The sequence below is a fragment of the Ceratotherium simum genome, chromosome 20 (genome assembly GCF_057802395.1).
Source record: "Ceratotherium simum simum isolate JZ-2026a chromosome 20, ASM5780239v1, whole genome shotgun sequence".
NCBI lineage: Eukaryota > Metazoa > Chordata > Mammalia > Perissodactyla > Rhinocerotidae > Ceratotherium > Ceratotherium simum.
The window spans coordinates 22408786-22422198 of record NC_141919.1 but is presented as its reverse complement, the minus strand read 5'-3'; the positions used below and the strand labels follow the sequence as shown (position 1 = coordinate 22422198).

General features: G+C 42.6%; 1 protein-coding gene across 6 annotated transcripts in view; it reads right to left on the bottom strand.

Annotated features, from left to right (window-relative positions):
* Nucleotides 1-13413, bottom strand: part of KANK1 (KN motif and ankyrin repeat domains 1) — a 201550-nt gene that overhangs the window by 158890 nt on the left and 29247 nt on the right. The window contains exon 2 of one of the 6 annotated variants that reach the window (XM_087444524.1): nucleotides 12463-12624. The exons of the other annotated variants lie outside the window; for them this stretch is intronic. The gene's annotated coding sequence lies outside the window, so the exon portion shown is untranslated. The remainder of the gene's footprint in view (nucleotides 1-12462; nucleotides 12625-13413) is intronic. 6 annotated transcript variants of the gene reach the window in all.

Here is a 13413-nt window from a genome sequence, read left to right as displayed (position 1 = left end):
TGATGTTATTATAACATCATGAAGTTTAAAAATTTTGTTTTTGTTTCTTTTTTTAATAGAAGGATTTGTCAGCATCTTTATCACCTCTAAATGGTAATTTTAACATTTCAAAGGGGTTTTTTTCCTAATTGTATTTTGAGAAACATATTTTCAAAACCATTTATGCACTGGGAACCCACAGATCTTGTTAAGTCAAATATTTCATATTCCAGTACAAGTCTGGACACATCAATCTGAAAGAATTTCTTAAGGCTTACTCCACCAGCCTGTGTGATTTCATTTCCAGCCAAATAAGAATCGTAAACTTTTGGGTTATTGCAGCTAATTCTCAGTCATTGCAAGGAGAGGAGGAGAAACCCAGCAACGCTTCTGGCACTGAAACATTCCAGAAGAAGGACAGTCCCCATAATATGCTCGCTAGAATATCTTACCTAATTGGTTTCTGAATCCTGATTTATGTTTACTCATTTGACTCATTTAATTTAGCAGTGTGCACAACTGTCATACACCTGGCCGAGTGGAAGAGTTTAATCACTGGAGAGCTGACAGCGTACATGTGGGACCTTTAAGTCAAGTGCCATCATGTACATGGTGGGGGGAGGGGGCAAGGCAGGTGACCCCACTGTTTTCCCAATAGGGGTGACAGTGCCATGGAGTCACTGTACCACCTTTGACGCTGGACACCCAAGACACCATCCTGCTTTGGGTTGTGGGTGTGGTCTGAGACTGGAAAATGGCTTTCTCAAGGACTAGCTACTGGCCCATCTAATTTCATTAGCACTTGTTACTGTTCCTGTACTAGTGATTCTCAAAGTGTGGTCACCAGACCAGCAGCAGCACCACCATCTGGAAACATGTAAATTCTCAGACCAGTCCCAGAGCTCTTGAATCAGAATCTCTTCTTCTGGGGGTGGGGCCCAGCAATCCGTGTTTTATTTTTTTGTGTATGTGTGAGGAAGACTAGCCCTGAGCTAACATCTGATGCCAATCCTCCTCTTTTTGCTGAGGAAGATTGGCCCTGGGCTAACATCTGTGCCCATCTTCCTCTGATTTATACGGGACGCCGCCACAGCACGGCTGACAAGTGGTGCGTCGGTGCGTGCCCGGGATCCGAACCCGCGAACCCTGAGCCGCAGAAGCGGAGAGCACGCACTTAACCGCTGCGCTACCAGGCCGGCCCCCGAGCAATCTGTGATTTAATAGAGCCCTCAAGGGATTCGGATGAGCACTAAAGTTTGAGAACCACTGCCATGAATGATATTTTTAATATGATCATTCATTGAGACTGTCATTATATTTGGGTTTAATTTCCATTAAACCCAGAAAGAGTAGTTTATTGATCTTCCAATATTCCTATTAAAGTAAATTCAAACAGAGGGAAGCTTTGAATTTACCAAAAGCTCAGTATAAGAGAGTGAGGAATGTGAAATTTAGTAATTAGTTTCCTGTTTCCTCACAGGTGGTCTGTGGAACAACATCCTTACAATAGTTTATAAGAAAATATTTCATTACTTTGCTCAAATTTACTCAATCTCCTGTGTAACACCAGCTCTCAGTATCTGAGGTGGCTCCCAGGCACTGTTAAACTCAACTCCAAAACCAGGGCTGCACAGGGCTGAGGAGCAGGACCCTGAGAAGGCCTGCGTTCAATCTCAGCTCTGTCACTACCCACCTGGGTGCTCCTGGAAAACTCACTTAGCCACTTTAAGCCTCAGTTTCCCTAAACGTAAAATGAAAATTACAGTATAACCTCCATCATGCAGAATACATGAGAATCAAAGATGTTTAAATCATGCTTCCTGGCACCAAGCAGCCCTCAATGCATGAGAGTAATTTCATCATTATCAGCTAACAGAACTATTCACTTTTAAATACTTCTGAACATACTTAAGCCTCTACAAAGTAGAGGTTGTAAACATCTAAATCATTTTCTATAGAAAAGCAGCTGATAAATGATTTTTTAAATAAAGGTGACAAAATTACAACCACATTCATTCCTAACAAAAGATCCCATGACAGAAAAACAGGTCATTCTGCAATAAAAGCAGTGTATACAATATCGAACCGCAAACACCCTGAACAAGAGAAAACGTTTCCAAATATTTTCTTTAAAGATCCCTAAATTGTTATGGGGGAAAAAGCCAAGGCATAGTACAGACTTGAGCAGATTAGTCAAGAATGTGATAGGATGAATTAAAGAAATCACATTTTGCCAAGGCTGAAGTGGAAGGCAGGCAAAATTCCAATTTTCTGCTGGTTCATTCAAATGAGTACTGCCCTTCCTTTTTGCAGCTGATAACTTAATATTAAAACACATTTTATATTATAATTAAAAGATCAATAAGCCATATCAAAAGAAACCTGTCACTTAAGAAACTTTTGATATGTTCTGAGTTGACATGAACATCAGTACCAAATATTGTTTCACAAACGCTGAGGAGATGATGCCTTTATCTTCATCCAGATCTGGGTTTGAGTCCGGGCTTGGCCATTCATCAGGTAAGTGACCTTGGGCAAGTCCCTGAGCTTCCTAATTGGTATTCCTGCTTCTACTTTTGTCCTCCTCCTGTCCATTCTCCTACAATAGTCACAGAATCCTAATCTGTTCCTCAAACAGGCTAAAGCCCCCTTTCTACCTCAGAGCCTTTGCACATGCTGTTCCACCACTATTCCCCTCTGGGAGCATCCACTCCCAATTTTCACCTGGTCATTTCTATTAGTCCTTCAGGTCTCAAGTCACTTCTTGGGAAAGCTCTCCCAGACTAGGCTAGATTAGACTCTCCTATTACACATTTTACTTAATTTTTCTAAGTCTTGTCACAATTATAATTGCATTGTTCTTTTGTAATTTTCTATTGAGTGTCAGTCTACACAACTAGACTGCAAGCTCTGTGTAGGCAGGGATCATGTCTACTCACTGCTGTATTTCTAGCACCAAGCACAGGGTCTAGGGCACAGGGCAGGTGATCATTATACACAGTTCTCTGGGCACTGTTTCAGCAAACCAGAGTGACCATCTAACTTAGTAGAGTTAAGAGGTAAACACACTTTCGGATCAGCTAGGTTTTCAGACATGCAATATTGTCGGATGAGAAAGTAAATTCTTTCAACATCTTTCTGGTTTCCAAAAGCCGAATTAGGTAAAAGCTGAAAAACAACTTTGGACCCTGTGAGTTTAAACAGACAGCTGACTTTAGATTCAAAATTCTGGGAATCATGCTTATAAAACCAAATAACCTGGTATACTGAATCTGGTATTAAATGCCACCAAGGGTAAGGACTGTATGTCCCCTCTAGCCAATCTGGATACAAGAGGGAAACAGGCAAATCTGTCTGTTTTCCTTTTGTTCCCGTGCATTGCCTTCATTCTTCTCACCTTATCTTTCTGCCTTTCTTTTTCCCAGGAAGAGCCCTGGGGAATGGTCTTCTATCATAATGGTGGTTATATGGAGCCACATATGTGGTATTAACCATGAGTTGCCATCCCCTTCATGTCACGTTCATCATCCATTTCCTTCCATTCTCCAGCTTTGCTTTCTTTGCCCTCGTCTCCTTTCCAGCTTTCCCTCATCCTCTCCCACCCAGCTCCCCTCCAGATGTGAGACTCAGAGATATGGCAGAAAGAGGGCTGGATTTACAGACTCTTAGAGCTACATTATCTTGGAGAAACCTCTACACATATGGCAGGAAATCATTCTGGAGTCTGGGAAAAGGGGAAGAAGGGTTAAATAAAGTCACAAGATAGTTCAGGGAAAGAATGGAAAAAGAAGTGGGATAAAATGGAATGGTTGACTGCTGGGCCTTTTTCTTATAATTAACCCCCTCCCTCCCACAACCCCAAAGACCTAGAGTTGAGAGCTTGTATATCTTCTAGTCACTGCCTCTCACTTCCGAGAGAATTTAACCCAATAAAGGAGTCCTGGCTACTGTCTGTCGGTGGTGTTTTGAGAAGATGATTTATCTGTTCTTGCTGCTCAGCCTGAAGGAAGAGATTGTTAAAGGTCTGCAGTCAGCCTTATGTTTGGATGTGAGGAGGAACAGGGGAACAGCACCATGTTATTATATAATAAGAGTGGTTTTCTGGTAATAAACACTCTAATGGCTACCATAAAACCCAGTTAAGGATCGGAGCTTCTCTTTAGAATTACCAATATCTAAAAAGATATTAAAAATTACGACCTCAGGGGGCCAGCCGGGTGGCGTAGCGGTTAAGTGCGCGTACTCCACTGTGGCGGCCCCGGGTTCGGATCCCGGGCACGCACTGACACACAGCTTGTCAAGCCATGCTGTGGTGGCATCCCATATAAAGTGGAGGAAGATGGGCATGGATGTTAGCCCAGGGCCAGTCTTCCTCAGCAAAAAAGAGGAGGATTGGCAGATGTTAGCTCAGGGCTCATCTTCCTCACAAGAAAAAAAAAAAAATTACAACCTCAGGGGGAACCTACCACAGAGTAAGTCTGCTTACTTTTCCCACCTGTGATGTGTTTTTTTTCCCCCCAAATAGGAACTCCTTATTCTGAATATCTGCATCCAATCCAGGGGTATTGAGACTGCTGACATTACAGACATGCCCACATCAGCATCACTCCTGAAAGCACTCAGAGTCACGTGGAGAGAAAAGACCGCAGCCCACCAAGGAGGTCTTCCCAGGGAACTCCCTAACACCAGGCCTTTGTGTGTGCAATCCCCCAGCCCCAATTAAGGATCATTCTGCCCTCTAGAAGCTATCGGAAGATGAAAGCAGCCCCAGGAAGAACCCTGCTCGCTTCCTCCAGACACTAGGCAGCCACCTGCTCAGGGTCTTATTCACCAGCTTCTGAGTGCCTGTGTCCTGAAGTCACTGCCGCTTGTGCCCCAGAGGACAAGGAGGAGAAAGAAACAAAAGAGCCAGGTGGCTGGGGCAGAGAGAGGACTGGAGCAGCCTCTCTCTCACACCCCCACAGCGCGGCCTGGGGCTTGCGGAAGCCAGGTCGCTCCCCTTGTCAAGCTGTGTGCTGAGACAGCTGTCTGAGCCGGAAAAGGAAAAGGAAGGAAAAACAGTCCTTTGTAAGGCCCGCCTCGTCTTTCATCCTAAAGGAACGAAAACTGCTAAACAGGACACAGAGACCATCTTCACACACGGTGGAGCTTTCCTTTATCATTTAGTTTAATTCTGCCAGGATCGACTCCTCAGCAATTCTCTTCACTGATAAATGGAAGAAGCTTAAAATGAACAAAGTGAGCCGCAGAATGAGGCACAATCACTGTTTACTAGGTAAAGCACTCCTGTCCCATAGGGCTGAGCAGGGTTTTAGGAGGCAAGTGGCTGCCAGTCACGCCCACTGAAGGAAGCTGGGGGACAGATCTTGCAAAAGGGTTTTGATGAGGTATTGTCCACTCCCTCCAGAAGGTTTGGAATAAGAGGCCTGGAAGATCTGTCAACATAAGAGAGAGGAAGAAGTAAAATCAAAGAGAAGAAAAGTTGAAAATTCTCATACGATTCCTTCCCTGCTGTTTTCCTGTGGAATAAGTGGAAAAAGAAAAGAAACTTGGGGCCAGGCCAGGGGCATAGTGGCATAGTTCCCCGCACTCCACTTCGGTGGCCCAGGTTCGCAGGTTTGAATCCCAGGCCTGGACCTACACCACTCGCCAGCCATGCTATGGTGGTGACCCACATATGAGGTGGAGGAAGATTGGTACAGATGTTAGTTTAGGGCTAATCTTCCTCAAGCAAAAGAAAAGAGGAAGATTGGCAACAGAAGTTAGCTCAGGGCAACTCTTCCTCAGCAAAAAGAAAAGAAAAAGAAAAGAAAAGAAACTTCCTTGGAATTACTGGTGGAATTAAAATGAAAAAAAATAATTTTACACAGTCTCATCTATAATTTCACACAACGTATAGCTCTTTAACCAGACTATAAAATTCCTGCCATTTAAAAGCCCAGAAATAAACCCACACATCTATGGACAGCTAATCTTTGACAAAGGAGCCAAGAACATACAATGGAGAAAACAAAGTCTCTTCAATAAATGGTGTTGGGAAAACTGGATAGCCACATGCAAAAAAACGAAGTAGACCCTTACCTTACACCATACACAAAAATTAACTCCAAATGATTAAAGACTTGAATGTAAGACCTGAAACTGTGAAACTTCTAGAAGAAAACATAGGCAGTACGCTCTTTGACATCAGTCTTAGCAACATATTTTCAAGCACCATGTCTGACCGGGCAAGAGAAACAATAGAAAAAATAAACAAATGGGACTACATCAAACTAAAAAGCTTCTGCACAGCAAAATAAACCATCAACAAAACGAAAAGACAACCTAACAATTGGGAGAAGATATTTGCAAACCATACATCTGATAAGGGGTTAATCTCCAAAACATATAAAGAACTCATGCATCTCAACAACAAAAAAACTAACAACCCAATTAAAAAATGGGCAAAAGACCTGAACAGACATTTCCCCAAAGAAGATATACAGATGGCCAACAGACACATGAAAAGATGTTCAAAATCATTAACTATCAGGGAAATGCAAATCAAAACTACGATGAGATATCACCTCACGCCCGTCAGAATGGCTATAATTAACAAGACAGGAAACAACATGTGTTGGAAAGGATGTGGAGAGAAGGGAACTCTCATACACTGCTGGTGGGAGTGCAAACTGGTGCAGCCACTATGGAAAACGGTATGGAGATTCCTCAAAAAATCAAGGATAGAACTACCATATGATCCAGCTATTCCACTGTTGGGTATTTATCCAAAGAACTTGAAAACACCAATGCATAAAGATACATGCACCCCTGTGTTCATTGCAGCGTTATTCACAATAGCCAAGACTTGGAAGCAACCTAAGTGCCCATCAAGGGACGAATGGATAAAGAAGATGTGGTATATATACACAATGGAATACTACTCAGCCATAAGAAACGATGAAATCCAGCCATTTGTGACAACATGGATGGACATTGAGGGTATTATGCAAAGTGAAATAAGTCAGAGGGAGAAGGTCAAATACCATATGATTTCCTTCATTAAGCAGTAGATAACAACAATAAACAAGCACATACAGACAAAAGAAAATTCCTGCCATTTATATATTTATGCTTACCTTCCTCCTCTATTTTATTTTGATTGCATAAATATAACACGGTCATTATAAAATGTTTTAAAATTCTGATTAGAAAAAACTTTTTAATTAAATTACTAGAATTCCAAAAGAAACTTCACCACTGTTAACATTTTAGTATATCCTTTATATTTTTTTCTGTGCCAACGTAGACATATAAATACATGGTGAGTTAGCTGGGGGAGATGTTTGTTTACAAAAATTTCCTCATACTATATCTACTGTTTTGTTTTTCACATAAGTCACGAATATCTGTTTGTTCAAATAAATATAGATTTGTTTGCACTCTTTTTTCAAACATTCTTCGCAAATATCCCTGCTATTTACTGTTAAAGTGGTCCTAGAGGGCAGCCAGGGGTGTCTATACATGCTGCTGAGGGTTTAACAGCCTAGGAAGTACCCAATTCACCTGTAGCAATCACAGAATCAGGAATCCACCATGTATCACCAACAAACCTTTAGAAAGCCTTCCTGGGTTAATAACTAAAATGACACTAAGAAAGGAGTTTGGATTCTTTCCTGGAAAATCTTCTGCTGCTTGCATGAAGTGAGAAAAACCTTCAATAATCACTATCACTGAGGGCTTGCAACATGGTTTAGAATGACTAGTGATATTATGAAGGTATAAGAATTATCTTAATTACTTTCCTTTCATTACTTATCCATAAAAAATGTTCTTTCCTCAAGGAATTATCATAAAGAATTCTTAGTACACATAATAAAAGGATTTTGCCACACTCTTAACTATACAGATAAACATACGCTATTGTAGTTATGAAGAAACATTATGAATGTCATAGGATGGAGAACTTTAAAAACAGGATAAATGTTTCCCAATATTTCCCCCAGTCCCGATGAGCGAAAACTAAAAAAATGGTGAGATGATCTCAAGCTCTTAACTATATGATCAAAGACTTTGCCATATTGGAAATAAGATTTTACATCAACATTCTTTAGCCTAAAACTTCCCATTTCCTGCCCACCGCTCTCCCCTTTCACAGCACGGGGCAGTCTACTACAGAAATTTAAAAGTTCCCAGTGCCTTTTCTTATTTTGTGGGGATGTAGACTGAGTCAGGCTATCTGGACACAGATACACAAAAAAGCACGCTCATACCATTTGTATACTGGTACTTACCATGCAGGAAGAGAATTCTTATCATCAGTCCTATCTTTTTAAACCACTGTATGAAAGATAAATTAATAGAAAGGGGCCTAAAGTACATCTCTATCTACAGTCATTAATTCAGAAAGAACATGCCCCCAACCAAGGCACATCTCACATTCAACACGGCCAGTAGCTCATTTTAATCCACCTCCGCTAACACCATTTTTAAATTAAGATGCTTCCTGTTCTTAACACACACCTTCTCATTGTCTTGTATACTCTTTGCCAAAACATAATATTCAGCTTGTTTTCGTTCTTTCAGGGGCTTTAGATTTACCCACTGTTGCAGGGTAAAATATTCCAGAAAACAGAAAAGGTGACTTTGCTCTTCAAACTTACCCAGGACTCTCCAAGGCTGTTCTGTGAATTCAAGTGCCTCCCCATTGATGATATGTTACAGTCAATTTTCTTGTTCATTGGCCCCAGGACACTGTCAGCCTCAGGTCAGAGGGGATCACAAAATTTAGCCAGCAACCTTTTGTACCGTGCAAAACACAGATTATCAAGTGAGCACCAGTGTGTCTGAGGGACTTGCATGCTGCAATTTGAGAAGGCTGAAAAAGGATAACGAGAGAGGGAGCTGCTAATTAATTCTCCTCCTCATCATCAGCCCCAAATGTTTCAAACAACAACTGATCTGGGAACACAGTTTTGACATTGTTGAGATAATGACTTGATTTGTTCCCAAAATGCTGGGAGAGCTGCTGCAACCCTATCTGGTGAGAACCATTTGTACTCTTTTCTTCCCAACACCAGAAGCAAGGCTTGTTTCCAAAGGCAAGAAATACTTCCTGTCTTTTCTCCAGGCCTGACAGTCAAGGGGCTGATTGACCATGCATGAAAGCCTTATCAACCCAGCACTGAATTATGGGCTACTTTAGATTAGCCACAGCAACGTCTGTCTGTCTCTTGGTTGCCAAAATAGAAATTTCCTGACCAATGGTGTTAAAATACAGATGGCTTACAATGTGCCCAGAAACAGAAATTAGGACACAAGACTACTTTGCATTACAGTATTTATGGGAGGGATGGGGTAGTGAAAATAGTTACAGGAGAATAAACAGTAAAACTACAACCTAAATAAGAATTATATGGCAGAGGGTGGGGAGACAAGATGAAAACTGCCATAAATGAGACTGGCGAAGTACAGAAGGACACTGTTCTCACGTCTACCTTAGCTACCCTCCTCCCATCCCCTCCTCTCCACAAAGATCCAGAAAGGTTCACTGACACCAAGGTTTCTCAATCGTTGCATAACTGACATTTTGGCCTGGATAATTCTTTGATGTGGGGGCTGTCCTGTGCATTGTTGGGTGTTTAGCAGCATCCCTGGCCTCTACCCACTAGATGATGGTAGCACCCACCCTCTCTAGCTCAGTTGTAACAACCAATAATGTCTTCAGACATTGCCAAATATCCCCCGGGGCGGGGAGCAAAACTGTCCCGGATTGAGAACTGCTGATCTACCCTAAGCCACCATGCATGGGGGGTGCAGGTGGCACACTAAACAAGGGCACCAGTTAAGGTGGCATATGGGAGCTGAAGTCTCACCCATGGCCCACTCGCCAGGTCATACACCCAGGGAGTGTGAGCACCCACAGGGGCACACCTTTTTCTAATGCCCTCAAAGACTCCACACAGGCCAGCAGAAGCACTGCACCTACAGATGCTGCCGCTCCTTCCTCACGTCCCACTCACTCCTCCTTGATGCTGGGCCCAGCAGCATCAAGCCCCTGCAACTGTTCTCGCTGCCAAATCCACCAGCTACCACTCAGTTCTCATTGCTCCACAGGATCAGACACTGGTAACTATTCCCTCCTGGAAGTGCATTTTTGCAGGTTCCCTCCAACCTCTCTGGCTGTTCTTCCTCAGTCTCCTTTGTAGGCTGCATTTCGGGGTTCGGCCCTAAGCCCTCTTCTCCTACTCTATGTCCCCACTCCTGACCTGGTGGTCTTACTACCTCACAGCTGCAATGACCATCATATGGGGGAGACTCACAGAACTCAACTCACTGTGCTCTCTCTTCTCTGAACTTTAAACGCACATTTTCAACTGACATTTCCCTTTGATGTCCTGCAGACCCTAGAACTCAATCTGTCCAAAACTGAGCTCACTGTCCTCCCCCACAAACCTCCTAGGCTTCCTCTCATTGACTAGCAGCTGGGCCGCCCAGAAACCTGGGCACTGCACTTGACTCTCCCCATTCAATCAGCTCACAGAGCTCCTACCCCTTAACTCCACTCTGTCCACCACCTTCCTCTAGCCTCAAACCCCTGCCCTGTCGAGGCAACGATGTCTCTCACCTAGGTATCACTACAGGTGCCTCGGTTCTCAGGCCATCCTTACATCCCCAAGCTGGAGGGAATTTCCCAATCTGCACTTCTAATTACATAACTCACCATCTTAAAACTCTTCAATGATTTCCCACCACACTTGAGATCAAGTTTAAAATTTCTTAACATGGTTTACCAGGCCCTTGATGACCATACCCTGCCCCCTCCACGCACACCCCCATACCCGACTCCGCCTCCAATTTTAAACTCTCTTTGGTTCTGAACACAGGATGCTCTCCCCACTCCGTCTGGAACAGCCTCTTCCCGAAATCGACCACTTTCACCTGGCTAACTCCACCTCACCCAACAGGTCTCAGCGTAAACTTCTCCGACCCCCACCTCTCACTAAGGTTCCCAGCAGTACGTGCCCATAATAGCCTGTACTTCCCCTATCAGAGCACTTACTCTGCTTATTTGCCTGATTCCCCAACTAAACATGCTCCATCTCCTCCTTTCACCACCCATCAGCTTCAACCTCACTTATTCCTCCATTCAGCGTTGGCTGGTCCGTGTTAATTACTAACCTCAAATTTCTCCTTGCTCATCATCAGTAGCGAATGTAAGTACAAAGACCACAGAATGCCCCTTTCTGTACCAGATGCTATAGTGAGCAAAATATATACACGACATGGAACTAGCCCTCGAGAAAAATATCAAGGCAGGGAAATAACATGCAATGCTAAACTTACTGAGCAATGTGTCTACAAATGCAAACTAATAAAGGCAGCCTGAGAAAATAAGTTGTTTAGGAGATGTAAAATCGAGAAATTATCAGAATGAAGTAGAGACAGTCTGGAGCCCCCTTCTAGAGATCTGCACTCAGATTGTGAAGGTGCTGATTGCATATCAAAAGGCATAGAAATTAACTAAAGAAATGTCAAATTTGCAGTGATCAACTACTTTTTTAATCAGTTGGATTTATCATGTTTTTTCAAGTGAAAACTTTGTCAACTGCACCCTGCTAGTTTTCCGGTGGCACCAATAGCATGACGTGGAACAGTCACTCTTTGGTGGCATGAGAACAAGTCATAGAGATCTGTTCCGACTCTTCCTTCATAAAAGGACAAGCAGCAATGAGTTCAAGGCTCAGAATTTTTCAAACATCAATTTTCTCAAAATAGATACAACTGGATAGGAATATTAATACAGTCACGCGTCATTTAATGATGGGGCTACATTCTGAGAAATGAATCATTAGGCGATTTCATCACTGTGCGAACATCATAATGTGTACTTACACAAACCTAGATGGTATAGCCTACTACACACCTAGGCTATGTGGTACTAATCTTATGTGGCCACTGTCATGTATGCAGTCTGTTGTTGACCAAAATGTCATTACGGGGCGCATGACTGTAAACAGGTTAGGTGAAAAGTTAACTTGTTACCTCTCACCGCACTTTTGTACACGATATTTAAAAACTGGAAAAATTTCAACCAATAACGTTTACAGGTATCATTAATGAAGTACTGTGCCAGATGTCTTACAGATACGCCTTCATTTCATTCTTATAGCCATCCTCCAAGGGGAGTATTAACATGTCCATTTTACAAATGGGAAAACTGAGGCTCTAATCTAACAGAGACAGAATTCTCTGTCAAATTTGACTCCTAACCCTATGTTCTAAACTGACTCTCAAATAAGTGCGCAAGAAATAACTTTTGCCAAATAGCACCCAACTGCTGAAACTCACCCGTTTGAAGGAACTTTTGCAGGTATCTATAATTAAGTCAGGAATGTTCCAACTTGAACTAGTTGCTGTCAATTTAGTTTTAAAAATAGCTCTGGCCTGAGGCAAAACATGCCTCTTAAGTATTTCAGATTGTTTTGTCATTCTTGGACTAACCTTTATTGAAAAGCTGTAAATTCTTTCCTTCTCCTTCCAGAAGAGCTGAGAACAATCCCAGAATGCACATGATTTCTGCCTCTCCTTTATATGCAACTTTTTACAAGAAAAAAAAAAGGTCCTAGGCCCTTGGACTTTGCACGCAGTCTCCTAATCAGTTGCCTGGAAAAAGAAGACATTTACCGAGCACTTATTAACATGCCAGTCATTTTGCAATACCATCTTTCTTAAATACAATCATCCTAAATTGGGCGCTATCATCACCTCCATTTTACATATAAGAAAGTAGAGGCAGAGAGAAGTCCAAAGCCCTTGGTCTCTCTACTCTTCACACCATGCTGACTCTGCCACAGTCTGCTTGTTGCTGCTGCCCCCGAGAGCTCTGCTCCGAGACAAAAAGGGAGGAATACCTTAACAAGGCAGGGGGCGGGGGGTGAATTCAACCTAATGGATAAATGTTTGAGCCTACTAAGGCCAAGATGCTATGATGAGGGAGAAAATAAAAGGAACAGACCCTCAAAGAAATTAAATCTATGTGCAGTGTCAAAGACACATCTAAGTAAGTGAAAAATAGAAAACAGTCCCTTGTGAAGGTTTCTCAGCCTCAGCACTATTGACATTTTGGGCAGGATAACTGTCGTGGGGACTGTCCTGTACATTGCAGGGTGTTTAACAGCATCCCTGGCCTCAAACCAATAGATGCCAGTAGTACCCCTCCCCTGAATCATGATGATCAAAAATGTCTCCAGACATTGCCAAATGCCCCCTAGGGGGCAAAATCACCCCCCAACCCCCCCAAAGCCCCTGAGAACCACTACTCTGAATGAGATAGGTGTTGAAATACATAGAAATAACTGGTTCTTTCAGGGCCTTATCGTAGTCAGGTGCAAGTTTTCAGAGTTCTTTCTTCAACATATTAAGATGAATCAATCAAATGCAGAATTATAATCT